We start from the raw sequence: 17,419 nt of genomic DNA, 5'->3' as shown, positions 1-17,419 counted from the left end.
CTGAGCCTTCTGCCGTCGAGAAACGAGTAAAGGCTCCGCCAATTGTAGTGACTTCCGTCTCCGATTTGGCCAGCTTTCGAACGCAACTGAAGAATTGCAAGGAAACTTGCAATTTGAAGGTTTCGTACCAGCTTGGTCGAAGAGGAGAATGTCGCTTGTTGACGGAATCTTTACAAGATCACCAAACTTTTGTTGGCTATTTGAAAAACCACAAACACAATTTCTACACGTATGAGACCAAGAATGCTCGTCCATTCAAAGCGGTCCTGAAAGGTCTCTCCAACGACTTGTCGGTGGATGAGATCAAAAACGAACTTAAGGTGTTGCTTGGCTTTGCCCCATCCCAAGTAATGAAGAAAAAATCAAACGGGAATATTTCTCGCTTTGGTTTGACTTCACAATTTTATCTGATTCATTTCAACAGAAATGAAATCAACAATTTGAAACTTTTGGACAAAGTACAGTTTTTGTTCCATGTACGGGTAAAGTGGGAGCATTTTAAGAAACATGGCGGTAATGGCCAGAATCTGACCCAGTGCCGGCGTTGCCAGGCATTCGGTCACGGTACTGATCATTGCGCCATGATTCCAAAATGCATGGTTTGCGGGGATTCTTCTCACGACAAGGACAATTGTCCCGTGAAAGAAGTCACCCAATTTAAATGTGCAAATTGTGGTGGAAATCACAAATCTAATTTCTGGGATTGCCCCATCAGAAAAAAGGTTTTGGATTCTCGTGCTAAGCATCAGCCGAAATCCAAACCGAAATTTTCTCAAAGTCAGGTTTTACCTGCATCTTTAAATCAAACGTTCGTGATGTCTCACTCGAACAATACCCCTACCATGGAAAAGTTAGGTAACAGCAATGGTATTTCTTATGCCAACGTCGTTTCGGGTTCGGGTTCATCCACGAATTTTAAATCCTCTACCAATTTTCAAATTGGGCAGGTACCTCAAATTTCATTTGAAAATTTTTCTGCTGGCAACGCTTTGGGATCTTCTGATCTCGGCGATGTTACGTTTGAAAAAATGACTTTTTTGCAAAACTCACTGTTTGGTTTGATTCAAACAATGAGTAATGCTACATCCATGATGGAAGCAATCCAGATTGGATTAAAATTCGCGAATGATGTTGTTCTTACCCTGAAGTTTAATCATGGATCTAAGTAATTCCATCAATATTATGAATTTTAATGCTCGCTCTTTAAAAGCGAAAGAAAATGAATTTTTCAACTTTTTACGAGTTCATAACGTGCATGTTGCTGTTATAACCGAAACATTTTTAAAAACTGGCACTTATTTGAAAAGTGATCCAGATTATAAAGTTATAACCAATAACAGAATGAATCGAAATGGCGGTGGAGTTGCAATAGTTATCCACCGTAGTATGACTTATAGCACGTTACGTGACTTTAAGTTGAAAGTTATTGAAAGTTTGGGCATTGAACTTGAAACTTCTTTTGGGAAAATTATGATTGCAGCTGCATATTTGCCTTTCCAATGCACTGGGGAAAATAAAAATTATTTCAAAGGGGATTTGAATAAACTTACTCGGCATAGATCTCGATTTTTGATCATCGGTGATTTTAATGCCAAACACCAATCTTGGAATAATTCAAAAGTAAATTCCAATTCGCAATTCGCAATTCGCAATTTTCAGTGTAAGAACGGGCCTTGACCGATCTTATGCACCAGGTTCCCGACGAACACGCACTGCCCTTACACCTACATCTCACCCTTGCTCTGAGTCAGTACGAGCAGCACGCTAGAACACGCTTTGAGTGTTCGTGCCAGGCATGCACACCTTCTTTTCCGGTTACGCATTTTAACTCGGCCGGGGGTGGTACATTACGTAGGGTTTGATGTAAGTATAAGCGCCTAACCATTTATAGTGTGCCTATCAACGTTCATTAAAGCAAAAACTGTTTTATTTTAGTTTGAATTCAAAAACTAATTGTTATTTACTGTGTATTGTTTTCTCCTGAAGTTTTTCCTAGTGTTGAGTCGTGTTTATCTGTTGCTATTTCTTCTGTCGCGGTGTTTTGTTACAATGTTTTGAACCTAAGCATGTTATTCAAAAGTTTACCAAAAGTACAATAGTAATATTTGTGTTAATCCTTCAATCATTCTATAAATTGAGTAAGGGCTTGAACCTCACTTGTTAGAACAAAAGGGTGAAGGTTGAAAACAATAGACAGTAAAGGAGAATATACTTTATAAAGAATCATTAGTAAGAGAATCATAATTGTATGTAAAAAAGTAAAAACTATAAGCTTGATGTAGTAGATCTAGAAATAGGCAATAGTTAATAAATAGAGATAACAAACAAGCTTAGATTATTGTTATGATGGACTAGATAAAAAATTAATCAAATAAATAAATAAAGAAGGAAATCAACAAAGAATAGGCAAATGATAAATAGACTTTGTATTACTAGTACATTAGGGAAGGTTTATTCTAAAGAAAACACACAGTTTGTTAAAGCAGCATTATTTGGAAGAAAAAAAGAGTGCAAGCATTGAGAGATACGAGAATCAAGAGTTAATAAATCAAAACCAAAATGGTAAACAGAGGAATTAGTGAAGAAGTACGAATCAGTAGAGCAAAATAAAAACAGGAGATAGATGGTAGCTGGAAATGGAAAGGAGAGAAACCCCGTTCTGCGACGTTCAGGTACATCCACAGCAGTTGACTCAACATACTGCGAATCAAAACAATACCGTCTACAATCACAAATTACTTCCCTTTCCCACATTGTCGCGCCCCTTTCTTTTAGCCGTCTCGACTCTGACCCTCGCTGGTCAAAGGTTTACGATCCGTTTCCACAGGCCACCAGCTAGGTCATCATGAAAACCAAGCCAACGTGGAGGTAAGAAAATAGGACACTCGCAAGGAACCAGAGCTATACTGTTCTGATCAAGATAATTCGGATGATCTAACAGAACTACGGATGTAGTTAGTTGCGCTCCTTCCAGGATGTTCCTTACGTGGACGTCAACCGAAGAGCACGCAACAAGGTCAATGCCATTGCATGCTCTTAGGTATCAATCCTTGGCCTGCTTCAAAAGTAAATTCCAATGGTAAAATTCTATTCAGAGATTGCACTTCTGGTCTTTATTCGGTTTTATACCCGAATGGGCCAACTTGCTTTTCTTCTGTTAGAAATCCATCAACAATTGATTTGGTTTTGACAAATCAAAGTCAGTATTGTGGTTCTTTAGTGACTCATGCTGATTTTGATTCTGATCACCTTCCAGTAACATTTTCACTTTCTCATGAAGCAGTTACCAGACCCAATAGTTCTGTGTTTAATTACCACAAAGCTAATTGGGACAGGTATCAGCATCATATTGAGAATAATTTAAATCATGATTTTGTTTTAGAAACCAAAGCTGATATTGATTCAGCCTTGGAATCTTTAACTAATGCAATTTTGGATGCTAGGAATATTGCTATTCCTAAAGTTCAAGTCAAATTTGATTCTCCCATTATTGATGACGATCTTCAGCTTCTGATTCGTCTGAAAAATGTTCGCCGAAGACAGTATCAACGTTCTCGTGATCCTGCACTGAAGCGAATTCAAAAAGATTTGCAAAAGGTTATTGACCACAGATTCACTCTCCTGCGAAATGAAAAGTTCGCAAGAGATGTCGAACAAATTAAACCTTATTCCAAACCTTTTTGGAAACTTTCAAAGGTTCTTAAGAAACCTCAAAAACCAATCCCTTCTTTAAAAGATGGTGATAATATTCTATTAACTAATGGGGAGAAAGCTCAAAAACTTGCTCAGCAGTTTGAGAGTGCTCATAATTTCAACTTAAATGTTTTGAGTCCTATTGAAGATCAAATTTCAATAGAATTTCAGAATATTGTTGAACAAGAGTTTTCATCAGATGATGTTTTTAATACGGATCTGAATGAAATAAAATCTATTATCAAAAAATTTAAAAATATGAAAGCCCCTGGTGAGGATGGCATTTTTTACATTTTAATTAAAAAATTACCTGAAGCAACTTTAAGTAGCTTGGTCAAAATTTGCAACAAATGTTTTGATTTGGCATATTTTCCCAGTAGTTGGAAAAATGCCAAAGTAGTTCCGATTTTGAAACCAAATAAAAATCCTGCTGAAGCCTCAAGCTATCGGCCCATTAGTTTGCTTTCATCTATTAGTAAATTATTCGAAAGAATAATTCTTAATAGAATGATGACACACATCAATGAAAATTCAATTTTCGCTGATGAGCAGTTTGGATTTCGCCTTGGGCATTCAACTACTCATCAGTTGTTGAGAGTTTCAAATTTAATTCGAAGCAACAAATCTGAGGGCTATTCTACTGGCGCTGCTCTTCTAGACATAGAAAAAGCATTTGACAGTGTTTGGCATAAAGGTTTGATTGCGAAATTGAAAAGGTTTAATTTTCCGATTTACATCGTGAAAATTATTCAAAATTATTTGACGGATCGTACTCTGCAGGTATGTTATCAGAACAGCAAATCTGATCAACTACCTGTACGTGCTGGCGTCCCTCAAGGAAGCATTTTGGGTCCAATTTTATACAATATTTTTACTTCTGACTTGCCTGATTTGCCCCCAGGATGTCAGAAATCACTTTTTGCTGATGATACAAGCATCTCCGCCAAAGGTAGAAGCCTTCGTGTCATCACAAGAAGATTACAAAAAGCTTGGATATTTTCAATTCTTATTTGAAAGAATGGAAAATTACTCCAAATGCTGCAAAAACTCAACTTATTATTTTCCCTCACAAACCAAGGGCTGATTTTCTTAAACCAAAAAAACATCACATTATAAAGATGAATGAGGTAAATTTAAAGTGGGAGGATCAAGTGAAATATCTTGGACTTGCTTTTGACAAAAACCTTACTTACAAGGATCACATTGAAAGTATCCAGGTTAAATGTAACAAATATATTAAATGTTTGTATCCACTTATAAACAGGAATTCTAGACTTTGTCTCAAGAATAAACTGTTAATTTATAAACAAATTTTCAGACCTGCCATGCTTTATGCTGTGCCGATCTGGACAAGCTGTTGCCTAACCAGGAAGAAAAAACTTCAGAGGATTCAGAACAAAATTCTGAAAATGATTCTGAAACTTCCTCCCTGGTTCAGCACCAGTGAACTTCATCAATTAGCCGAAGTTGACACTTTGGATGTTATGTCCAATAAGATAATTGATGCATTTCGACAAAAATCATTGCAGTCTTCAGCTGCATTGATCAGCTCTTTATATAGTTTATAAGTTAGTTTTAAGGTATCCCTTTTCCCTTTTGTACATGTAGGACCTCCTACATTTGAAATCACTGAATAGCGAAAGCTACAATATTTCATGAATAAATGAAAGTTGCTAGTATTTAAAATTGAGGTGAAAAGTCATCGATTGTGATTGGACACTCAATAATATTTTAACTGAATGAATGTACATGGAAAAGAAAAACTGAATAAATATAAATTAAAAAAAAAAAAAAACTGGAAAGTGATATTTTTGGATCAAATTCAGTAAGACGTTGTTTGAACAACTGTTTCTCTCTCATTCAGTCCAAGAAACACCGCATCAATTGACCTTTAACCGAACAGGAAATTGATTCCCAGCTATAGCAAAGCAATCAACATTCCTTCCGACTTTGGTTTGGTTTGATGCAGTCAGTGCTGTTTACAAGCGCAGGAAATCAGTTTGGAAAATTTATTCACCGCTCGGCAATCAACAACACTCTTCTAAATTCAATCAGACCTGTGTCGTTATCAATCATGATTCATACCACCCGAGGCAAATAACAAAACAGTTTGTGTAAATAGAGCAGGAAAGATCAGGCAATTTGCATCGCGTTTGTTCCCCACTTCGGGGAACCAGTTTGAGTTCAATCGTTACAAAGTCCTATTTGCAGCAGTTTGAATTAGACTATGTGAAAATGATCAGATTCGACAACTTTTCGATTAGATTGGTTGACTTCATCCAAGTTTACCAAAGCAATTTCCCAGAGTAAAAAGTTCCTCTCACCAGCGTCATAATCGTAGCCTCATATTTTCCCTCATTTTATGCATGAAGACGTGGATAAACATCATCTCCGCCGTTTTTTTCCAATGTTTACCTGCCCTTACTGGAACTACTCCCAAGTTGTGCATCCTTATAAAGTAAAAACGACAAATGCACTTTAGGTGCACACATTTCCCACAACCCACCTTAAAAGTAAACACACACCATCATTGTCTGTTGCTCCCGTTTTTTGTGAGGAAAAACTCTCAAAAGTGTGGAACGAGTATGTTAGGGCATCATTACACCGACAGCTGACGTGCTTTTACTGGGATACCGTGTTGATCCTTGTTCCCTCTCATATTCGTCGTGATCGTCCTATCTTGTCATATGAATTTGAATTTGGTTGCAAGAGTCCAGCTTCTGCCTAAATTCCTTTTGGCCAATTATCGCTCTTGCAGGGTGTGACAAGATAGCATGATCTATTCGCAACTAAAAACTTATGTATAATACATCATTGTAAGGGTTTTTTTACAGCATTAAATATCGATTGAAATCGAGTTCTGTGGAACTATAAAGGTCACAATAACTCAATTTGGCCCAAAATGCACGCGCGACAAGGTAGCACGATCACGACAATATGAAGCTCATTTTTCCAGCTGTTCTATATCCCGTGAACTCCGGGGGCTAAGGAGGGATAAAGACAATGTATAAAACCGTATGGTTACGAGACAATGTTGACATGGTGTTGAAAAAAAGAATGCTTTGATTAAAAAAAAAACATTTCAGAATATGAGCATTTTTAATTTGTCTAGCTGAATATTAGTAGTTGAAGTGTATAAAATTTAATCGTTTTTCGTTTAAATTGATCAAAGACTACCAGAACACATAAAAAAAGAATTATAAAAACATGTTAAAGGGGTAAAAGTTGCCCCGACCCCTCTTCGATTTGCGTGAAACTTTGTCCTAAGGGGTAACTTTTGTCCCTGATCACGAATCCGAGGTCCGTTTTTTGATATCTCGTGACGGAGGGGTGGTACGACCCCTTCCATTTTTGAACATGCGAAAAAAGACATGTTTTTCAATAATTTGCAGCCTGAAACGGTGATGAGATAGAAATTTGGTGTCAAAGGGACTTTTATGTAAAATTAGACGCCCGATTTGATGGCGTACTTAGAATTCCGAAAAAACGTATTTTTCATCGAAAAAAACACTAAAAAAGTTTCAAAAATTCTACCATTTTCCGTTACTCGACTGTAAAATTTTTTGGAACATGTCATTTTATGGGAAATTTAATGTACATTTCGAATCTACATTGACCCAGAAGGGTCATTTTTTTCATTTAGAACAAAATTTTTCATTTTAAAATTTCTTATAAACATCACGAGTTATCGCGATTTTACGAAAAAAAGTTGGTCGTCATCGATCATGGCCGTTCATGGTCACCCGCGACAGACACGGACGACAAAACAAAGAGAAACGCAAAAAGTAACTTTTTCAAAACTTTTTTTTTCGTAAAATCGCGATAACTCGTGATGTTTATAAGCAAACCTCTTATGTCTATATATCAAAATTTTTGTAATTGTCTGCTCTACAACTTTGTAGAACATTGTAACACTCTTAAAAATAACCCTGCAATGTTAGAAAAAACACGAAATTTTAAAATGAAAAATGTTGTTCTAAATGAAAAAATGACCCTTCTGGGTCAATGTAGATTCGAAATGCACATTAAATTTCCCATGAAATGACATGTTCCAAAAATTTTTACAGTCGAGTAACGGAAAATGGGAGAATTTTTAAAACTTTTTTAGTGTTTTTTTCGAAGAAAAATACGTTTTTTCGGAATTCTGAGTACGCTATCAAATCGGGCGTCTAATTTTACATAAAAGTCCCTTTGACACCAAATTTCTATCTCATCACCGTTTCAGGCTGCAAATTATTGAAAAACACCTCTTTTTTCGCATGCTCAAAACTGGAAGGGGTCGTACCGCCCCTCCGTCACGAGATATCAAAGAAACGGACCTCGGATTCGTGATCAGGGACAAAAGTTACCCCTTAGGACAAAGTTTCACGCAAATCGAAGAGGGGTCGGGGCAACTGCTGTGTGAGTTGGCGGAGAATTACCCAAAGCAAATTTTTGTCATATGTTCTGACTTCTATAGCTTCGACATACAAAATTGAAATAACAGGCCCAACATTTAAATGAAGAACGTGTATTAAAATTAATTTTACATTAGTTCAGTTGACATGCAATCCTTTGTTTTCAAAAAATGTAAGATTAGACGATTTTTTTTGCGATTTTGTACATCGAAAATTTTCAAAAATTCGATAATTTTTTAGCAAGCCAAGAATGCTAAAAATTATTCTTCACCAAGTCATGGTTTTAATTTTTAATTTTGAGGTTAGGTGCAATCATTTCAATAAAATAGAGCAACTCTCTACGAAATCGACCGATTTCGACCATTTATTTTTTTGAATTTTTTGATTTGGCTCAAACTTTGTGGGGGCCTTCCCTATGACCAAATAAGCTATTTTGTGCCATTGATTCATCCATACAAGTTTCCATACAATTTTGGCCGCTGTCCATACAAAAATGGTATGTAAATATTCAAACAGCTGTAACTTTTGAGTGAATTTTCTGATCAATTTGGTGTCTTAGGCAAAGTTGTAGGTATTGTTGAGGACTATTGAGAAAAAAAATAGGTACACGGAAAAAAAATTGCACATTTTTTAATCAACTTTTTTTTTCACTAAAACTCAATTTCCCAAAATACGTATTTTTTGATTTTCGAGATTTTTTTATATGTTTTAGGGGATAAAAATCCGCAACTTTTGAGCCATAGAGAAACATGGTCAAAAAATCTGCCGCTGAGTTATAAATTTTTGAAAAAATAGTGATTTTTGGAAAAATTCGGAATCTCATGCAAATACAAATTTGACGTATTTTTTTTTGTTAACTTACTGTTACTTTACAGATTTTTTTATAAAGGGCTCTGTTTTCAAGATAAAGCCACCGGAAGTTTGATTTTAGCGAAATATTTGCAGTTTTTCGATTTTTAAAAATAGTGACCATGACCATTTCCAAAAAAGTTTTTTTGAAAAACAAGCCTTACCCGACAAACTTCGTTCTGCCCTTTTTTAGTTTGTTGACGTTTTTACTTTGTTGCCTATTCAGCCTCCTGTGATCAAAATTTGAGTTTACGTAACTTTTCCCTTACAATCTGCAGATTCTCCGGAATCGGTTCCAGATTGGACAAAGTTGTAACTTTTTGGCGTAAGAACCTTCCTTGGGCTTATACGAACCCAACGCAGCAAAGAGCACCTAGATCCGACGCTCCGTATTGAACTGATTCGCGTTCGAACAAAACCGTCGAAATTTTTTATATATATAGATAGAAGATTGAGAAAATTTGCTATAAAATTGTCCAGAAGACATTTTCTAAGTCTCCAAAACAACCCACCATTTTCTAATGCCGATATCTCAGCAACTAATGGTCCGACTTATAAAACTAAAATTTTCGTATTTCTTTTTCTTTAAGCGCAAAAATCACTATTTTTTCAAAAAATCATAACTCGGCTGCAGATTCTCTCTATGTTTCTCTATGGCTCAATAGTTGCGGATTTTTGTACCTTAAAACATATCAAAAAATCTCGAAAATAAAAAATACGTCAATTGTCCTCAACAATACCTACAACTTTGCCAAAGACACTAAATTGATCAGAAAATTTACTCAAAAGTTACAGCTGTTTGAATATTTACTTACCATTTATGTATGGACAGCAGCCAAAATTGTATGGAAACTTGTATGGATGACACAAAATAGCTTATTTGGTCATAGGGAAGGCCCCCACAAAGTTTGAGCCAAATCAAAAAATACTAATAAAACCCATTTCCGGTTTTGGTAGAGAATTGCTCAATATTTAACTTCATTTTGTAATGTTATTACAAATTTTTAATTTCAATTTATTTTTAAAATTTTTTTTTAATTTTTTTGATAAAATCATTTTAAAAAAAAAAACCTGTTTTAAGCTAAAATAAGAGCAAACTTGGGAATAATATTGCTTTTTTTAAAGTTTTATCCATCATTGTCCATTTCTGAAAATGTTTATTTATTCAAAAAACAGATAAATTCCATATGATTCTCGTTTATAAAAAAAAAGATAATTAGTAGTTGAGATACAGTGGTAATTGATAAAGTTAGGTTTATTTAAGTTGCCGTAAAAAAAAAGATTTTCGAAGTTAAAAAACGCAATCGTGAAACTTTTCAATCCCTTCGAAAAAAATACATATTTCCCAAATTTAAAAATCCAGAGTTGCATTGTTAATTTGATTCCGGTGGATACTTTTCTACCACAGTTTTTTGTGTGATCAATGTGGTAGATGCTTTGGTGGATTTTTGACAGTTCGAATTATTTCAAGAAAATCCACCGCGTTGATATATAATTTTGAAATATTTTTTGGAAGGGTTGTTGCCAATCTTTTTCTTCTGCAAAACAAAGTAACTGTTACGAATATAAATAAAATTCATTACCGGAATTCGGCGAAAATTGCTCCAATTTAAAATTTAATTTTGACAGAATTCATCAAAAATCATTAAACCTTAAATCTTCGGTTTGAAAATTAAATCTTAAAACTTATTAAGCTAACTAGGTTGATTAAAGGTTATAATACCACCAACTCAAACATGACTCCAAAATTGTCAATTTCTGCAATTGCATTTGAGCGAAAAAAAAGAAAAAATAAATAAAACTAATTTGTTATTTACATAAAAGTTCATATTGATTTTTTTTTCGAGTGATGATCGTAGTAATCGGAGCGCGCGGGCGTGGAAAATTTTTGCTGCGTCATGTTTTTGTCCTTCAATTTCAAATTATTTTTTTCGACATTGTGATATTATAAGTGAATTTACGGGAATTTCTTCACCTGTTCCGTTGGCCATCCATACCAGGAAGTGGCAGAAGAGAATTACTGGTAGTTTCGGTGAAATTGAAAAAAAAATTTCACGGTTTGTCGTTAGCGGAAAGGAAGAGACAACTAAAAACAGCGACCATCGGCGAAGACATTTTGTGGTTCTAGCCTGGTGCAGCCCGAATTCAGTGAACAGCCTGCATTTGTTTGAGGGATGGTTTCAGCAGTTCGTTCCAAGAACTGCTTCCCATTTGCATAAGCGCCACAAATCCTAGCAGCAGAAGAAATTGCCGAGTGATGACCATCTAACGGGTGATGCATGCAGTCGATCGTGCAGTACGTACCAGATGAGCTGCAGGGACTGCAGATGGATTTTGGATATTTCAACCTTGAACATTTGAAGATTCTGGCAAAATGTGACGACATGTGACACGAAACGATCAAATGGGCTGAAGTCAAAGATTCCTGATTTGGTGAGATCTTTCCATTTTGAATATCAGAATATTCTTTTATTTACACTGACATACACTCATTCCATTTAAGACAACATTTCTATCATTTCAAATTAATTGTTGAATATTTTTTATATCTTTGTGAGCGGAGATTGCAATTTGCCCTCCATTCGCATTTACTATTTCTTTTTACTGATTTTCTGTTCTTCTTTTTCTCTCCCTAACTTCTGTTTCTTTTATTTCCTTGTGAGGGGATCATCGATCCATCCGCATTGACACACTATCTTTTCCTTTTTTCTTCTTGTCTTTCTTTCTATTTTCACCGCTTTTTCACACTTACTACCAGTCTTTGTGAGGGGATACTGAGCTCGATTTGCTCTCCATCCGCATTGACCTTTTCTCATCTATGATTTTCCTTTTTATCAGTAGTTAGAACCAAAGCCGGGGATTGGGGAGGGAGCATCAGGGCAGTGGACAGTATGCTGTAATGGCGGAAACTGGACGTGGATAGTGGAAGACCAGAACTACGTCGCAAGGGGAAAATAGTGTATTAAATGAACAATTCTTAAGGATTGTTTAATTACTGCACTTATTGACTTCTGTCAGTTTCCAGCTGTCTGCCGCGCCCTTTTAGGCCCCCAACAGGGTGCGAGCCCTGTTTTCCAGCTTTGTCAGACTTTTTTCGGAGTTATTGGAGGTTACTGTCGGAAGGAGATTCTCTTCCCCTGAGGACACCGTGAGTGATTTTGCTTGTTCGCGTCCAACCACCCCCTTTTGGCCCTTCATACGGCAGTAATTTGAAGATGCTTCTTTTAAGTCTGAGCCACTGTAATTCTAGGCAACCGCTACATAGGTCATCCTTGTGGCCCTGTTGGTTATCTCATCAAATCAAATAAAAAAAAAAAAAAAAAAAAGTTCATATTGATTTTCGAACTCCGGATAATCGAACTTTGGATAATCGAAACGTTGGACAATCCAGGTTTCGTATAATCGGGTCTGGACTAAATTATAGTTTTAATATTTTTTTTATAACGATGTTATGGAATACAAAGATTTATTGATAAGTTTAAAACAATCCCGCCCGTGTGGATCAATCGGACCGCGCACTGGACTCCCAATCCAGAGGTTGCTGGCTCGAATCCCGCGGCGGGTGCTCTAAAATTCTTTGTATAAATATGGGTATCCGGCGCCGTTGTCCGTGCCGTACTCAAACACTTAGGAGCCCAGGGAGGCGAAGTCCTTGTAGATAAAAGGAAGACACTAGTGGTTGGTACTAGCAATAGTGGCCGACAGCTATAAAGTCAACTTTGTTTTTTAAAACAATAACTCTGTTAACAATCCTGATTCACCCTCAATTCAATCCGTTCAAACTCCATCACTTCGCATGAATAACGAATCGCCGCAGCAGATCACTTCAAATTCAATCAAAACTTTGTCCTCAACTTCCTTGCGCAAAGGTCTGCAACGCTTGAACGCACAGACTCTTCCACCCTCTCTCTATCCCTGCCAAACTTTGACCCACCCCACGTGGCTTTCACGTGCGTGCCAGTGGCACTTTCCATTCGTGAAGCTTTTCCAGCCCTCCGCAGGATCCAAGCAAGCCGGCGAAAGTTTGACTTCCGTTTTTCGCTTTGTTCTCCTCATGCGCTGAGCTCCTGGTGCGAGGAAAATTTCCGAGAAGCTTTTTGCCACCGGCTGCCCCAGATGTGTAAAGCTTTGGCTGAAAGATTCCATCTCTCATGGCTTGCTGTGCTGTGCAATCTGGAATGCTGCGGAACTTTCAATCATCTTGATAGGTTCCCTCTCTGGAAGAATGCGGGAAATCTGAGTGTGGGGGAAATGCTTTGATGGGATATCATCGGAACCATTAGATTTTGGTACCACGTGGGCTTTTACCTTAACATAGTTATAAACCAGGATTTCAAGTCAAAAACAGATTTTTGCAAAAAAATAAATAAACTTTTCACATCGTTTTGATACGTAGGGAGTTAATCCAGCACTAACAAAAAAGATTGAACAGTTGACAGCAACAAAAAAATAAAGTCCCTAACGCCAACGTCAAGTGAGACGACAAAGCCCTTTCAAATACATACAATCTGCAGCATGTGGGTTTTTGTGACGATGGAAAAGTTTCCCCACTTTTATGTCATGATCGATGACAGCAAAGTGCACAAGTTGCATACTTTCATCCATTTATCCGTTCAGGTTAAATTTACGCTCGGAAATCTCCATCAAACGATCGAGGATGATTGATTTTATTTCTCGTTCAAAATGGATGTAAAAAATCCGTGGAATTTTATATCAGATTCCTGGAAAATTTAATGAAGCTCGGAAAACATGCACAAATGATTGAAGTTGAATGATAGTACAAGTTTTTTTTGTCAGTTTCATTACCAATTTCCAATCGATTTTTTTTGGGTTTATTTTGTTGTTTTGAAGCGTGGTTCAAAATGACAAAACTATATACAGTAAATCTGCAAAAAAGCACGAAGTTCAAAAGTGCTTCAATTGGCTTCTCTATGGTTATGGTACCTATGTAAATATTCGAAATTCTTCATCTCGGGAAGAAATTTTGCTAATCGATGAAGTGTCTTCGGCAAAGTTTTAGATTATAATGAAGAAAATTCACAAAAAAAAACAGTTTATTTCAAAACAAATACAAAAACGAAAAAATCCGATTGCAGGGGTGGCATTGGGTCTGGGGAGTAAGATTGGTTAAAAATGCTCAATTATGTATGACTCAATCTCACCCTTGATGACGGTAGACCAAAATAATGTTACTTTGGAACCACATAAAAGTGTGCAGATCTCAAGAATTTCACATAAAATTCCTGATTTTAACTTTAGTATTATTTGTATGATTCCTTAAAAAGCCATTTTCCATCATAAGTTTCTTCATGCAAGACTCCATTAAAGTGCCCAGAAAATGGGACTTTTTCTCAAAACCTAGCTCCACAAGCTGAATATTGTTCCTTGAGCTATTTTAGGACTCTGGGCCAAATATGATTAAGGAAATATGAAGGTGAAGCTTATATGGGAAAAACCAAAAAATTGTATGGAAAACCAAATTTTCTTACGGTGTGGTCTGCAGGGTGCGCTAATTCCATCAAAATATTCCCAAAAGTGAGATTCCCATTGTAAATTAAATGCTCTACAACTTTGTAGAACATACCAAAGCTGTAAAACTCGATCCTGAAAAGTTATAAGCGATTTAAAAAAGTCATTTATGTATGAAAAACATTTTTTTCACCAATTTTAGAATCGGGTATCAATGGGTTAATCGCAATCAATTTCGCTCAAAATTTGCACAGATGCTTAAAATAACCCAGAAACCCGTTTTCCGCTTGTGGAGCAGGGGGTCATTATTTCTGGGCACCCTAGTCTCCATAATAGTAAAGTGCTACGAAAACATTCAAAAATCTGTATCTTGAGAAGATGTTTTCTGATCTAATTGGTGTCTTCGACAAAGTTGTACGTTATGATTAGAACCATTCAGTTATTCATTTATTTAACGAAATTGTATTTTTTTAATTTAATGAAATTTTCATATATGTGTCTCTTGAAAAAAATATATTCGAAAAGCTGAAAAAAATATCTACAATTTGCTTTTTTAGACATTGTTTATCCAACCATTACCTTCCGAGATGCCTTACAAAGAATGAAAATAATCATACATAAGTTTTTGAAAGGTCTATCCGATTGACCATGAATTTTCGATTTCTAAGAAATCATTAATCAGATTTTCAATGTTAGATAGTAAAACTTTTGTGTGAAATTTTCTCAACTCATTGAAAAACGATATTTTCTGATTTTTAAAATCATGACTTTTCAAAAAGGGTTAAATCATATTATTTGGCAAATATTCATGTTTTATCCCTTTTAAAATGTTGCATGTTTATGTAATTTTTATCATCATAATATTTTGAACAAAATAACATTCTTTGCTGTTGTTCGATATTTGGGCCTCAAAAGGAAAATTCTAGAGAAGTTTCTCAGCAATTTGAAAAAAAGAAACTTCAAAATATGAACTCACAGAAAAAAAAGAACATACTTGTTTATATTTTGAAGCAAACCCTTGAACGGCTTTAACTTGAAAACGGTACACTTTGCTTTTCGATTGCAAATTTAATTGTTTGATCCAAACCGATTTTTTTTGAAATAAGTTTAAAGTATACTATTTATTATATTTAATAAATCATAATAAAAAAAACAGTCCAAACTTTTCAGTGGCTCAAAAGCTGCCATTTTGGGTAAACTAAAACATTTAAAAAATTAAAGAAATAAAAAATACGGCTTTGAGCAATTTTCCTTTCGCATTCGCATTCGCATGGAGATGGTGATCTTAGCGGGTTGCAGACTGGATTTCGTCATGTATATGTGATTATTGTCTTGTCCAGGTTGCTTAGAAATTGATTTAAAGGAATTAAAACCAATTCTACCAGAACAGGACAGGCAGCACCATGAAAGCCATCCATTGCCGGCCGCTCCCATCTCCACCATTCACCGGGGCAGGAATAAAGATTAGGAGCACGGGAAGTGTTGATACAAACTTAATTAGAAAAAGGTAGCGAAACCGCAGGCTCTTTTTCCCAACCCTATTGTGGAACTTGATCAAACTGACCGTTTGACCAAATTTGATCGAATTTAAACAACAAGGTTGCGTAAGTGTCGCGGGGAGTTGGTAGTTGTGATGGGTAAAGGTCTGGGAGTCGCCCTAAGCAAGCAATACGACCATTGGCATAAATGAAGTTTACTGTTAGGTTATTATTCTCAAGGCAAGCAAACGGATGCTGCTGTTGAGACAATTACGGCTTTGGGCAATTTTCCTTTATCAGAAAACAGTTAATTTTTTTTTTTAAATACTGTTTTTTTCTGAATTATCCTCATCATACCTACATTTTTTGCTGAAGATAAGAAATTGGATAATTTTTTATCGAGTCTTGTATAAGAGAACCAATGATACAAAATGCCTTTATGTGAAGATAAAATTATAATATTATTAATTTTTTTTTTTTTTTTTTTTTGAAATCGCTAAACTGGAACTGGAACAGAATTTTATTCGAATTTGCCCTATTTTAAAACCTCAAACCTGGGCGCCAGGTTATCTGAATAAAAACAAATAAAGAATTGGCTATTTGTTTTATTTGCTGGAAATATATAATCCATGATGGTGGCCGAAAATAAAATATCTCTCCAATTTGACTAATTTAAAAAAGTAAATTAAAACAAAAATTAGACGATAAAAAATTATCCGATTATCCGATATTTCTTTGCAGACTTTCGGACAATCAGGGTTGCACTGTAGTAAAAGGGCATGGATTGAAAGGGAAAGATCAAATGTTTCTAACAGATTTTTAAGAAGGCTTATTTAAAAAAAAATAATTTTAAACAATTCATTTCACTGCAATAGGTTTATCGCTGTACTTTCTATCAACATGGTGTTTGAAAAGCTAAGCATGTAATGTTTATGTATTTCAGACAAACAAAGTATCACGCGGCTCCATCAATCAAAGAATAAACAACAACATTGGATTCAGAGAAGCTTGGAGTTTTAAAACTGAATCAAATCAAATTTACCTTGAACAACTCATCACTTTATTTTACTACATATCACACAAACTTTCAATTGCTGATTCTTCTTCCGCCCACAGTTTTCAAATTTCACTTCCAAAACTAGTTCATCTCTCACTGAGAATTTGACTCCACCCACGAAGACGGAGAAGGTCACCCGCACTCGGTTAATCCAATTATCTCCTCAAGCATAATCTGGACTGGAATTGTTCGCCGCAAGTGAGACGCAACTCAATGTCGTATAGCTGTCACTGCCTCGACTCAAATCTCCTCTGGCACAACTGATCACTTTGAGTCAGGAGAAAAAAAAGAGAAAAGAAAACAAGAGCACACGCCTCCACCTTAACACCCCAACTCACTCACACTAAACGCCGAAACTTTCGCGCGAAAATTACTCCAGAAACCGAACTCAGTCGCGATTTGAAGAAGCGTTCTGCCGTTGCCGCCACTCCGTATGCAGATTCCTCGACGGTCATCCAGCAACTGCTGATAAGAGC

The 17,419-nt window shown here is 35.9% G+C and overlaps 1 protein-coding gene across 11 annotated transcripts in view; it reads right to left on the bottom strand.

The window, feature by feature from the left end:
* Positions 1–17,419, bottom strand: part of LOC6041453 (diuretic hormone receptor) — a 95,619-nt gene extending 78,200 nt beyond the window's left edge. For 8 of the 11 annotated variants that reach the window (XR_005278282.1, XM_038260544.1, XM_038260543.1 and 5 more), the window contains exon 1: positions 16,929–17,419. The gene's annotated coding sequence lies outside the window, so the exon portion shown is untranslated. The remainder of the gene's footprint in view (positions 1–16,928) is intronic. The other 3 variants (XM_038260554.1, XM_038260552.1, XM_038260553.1) reach the window with 3 other exon arrangements.

The sequence above is a fragment of the Culex quinquefasciatus genome, chromosome 3 (assembly GCF_015732765.1).
Source record: "Culex quinquefasciatus strain JHB chromosome 3, VPISU_Cqui_1.0_pri_paternal, whole genome shotgun sequence".
Taxonomy (NCBI): domain Eukaryota; kingdom Metazoa; phylum Arthropoda; class Insecta; order Diptera; family Culicidae; genus Culex; species Culex quinquefasciatus.
This window is presented reverse-complemented; position numbering and strand designations above follow the sequence as displayed.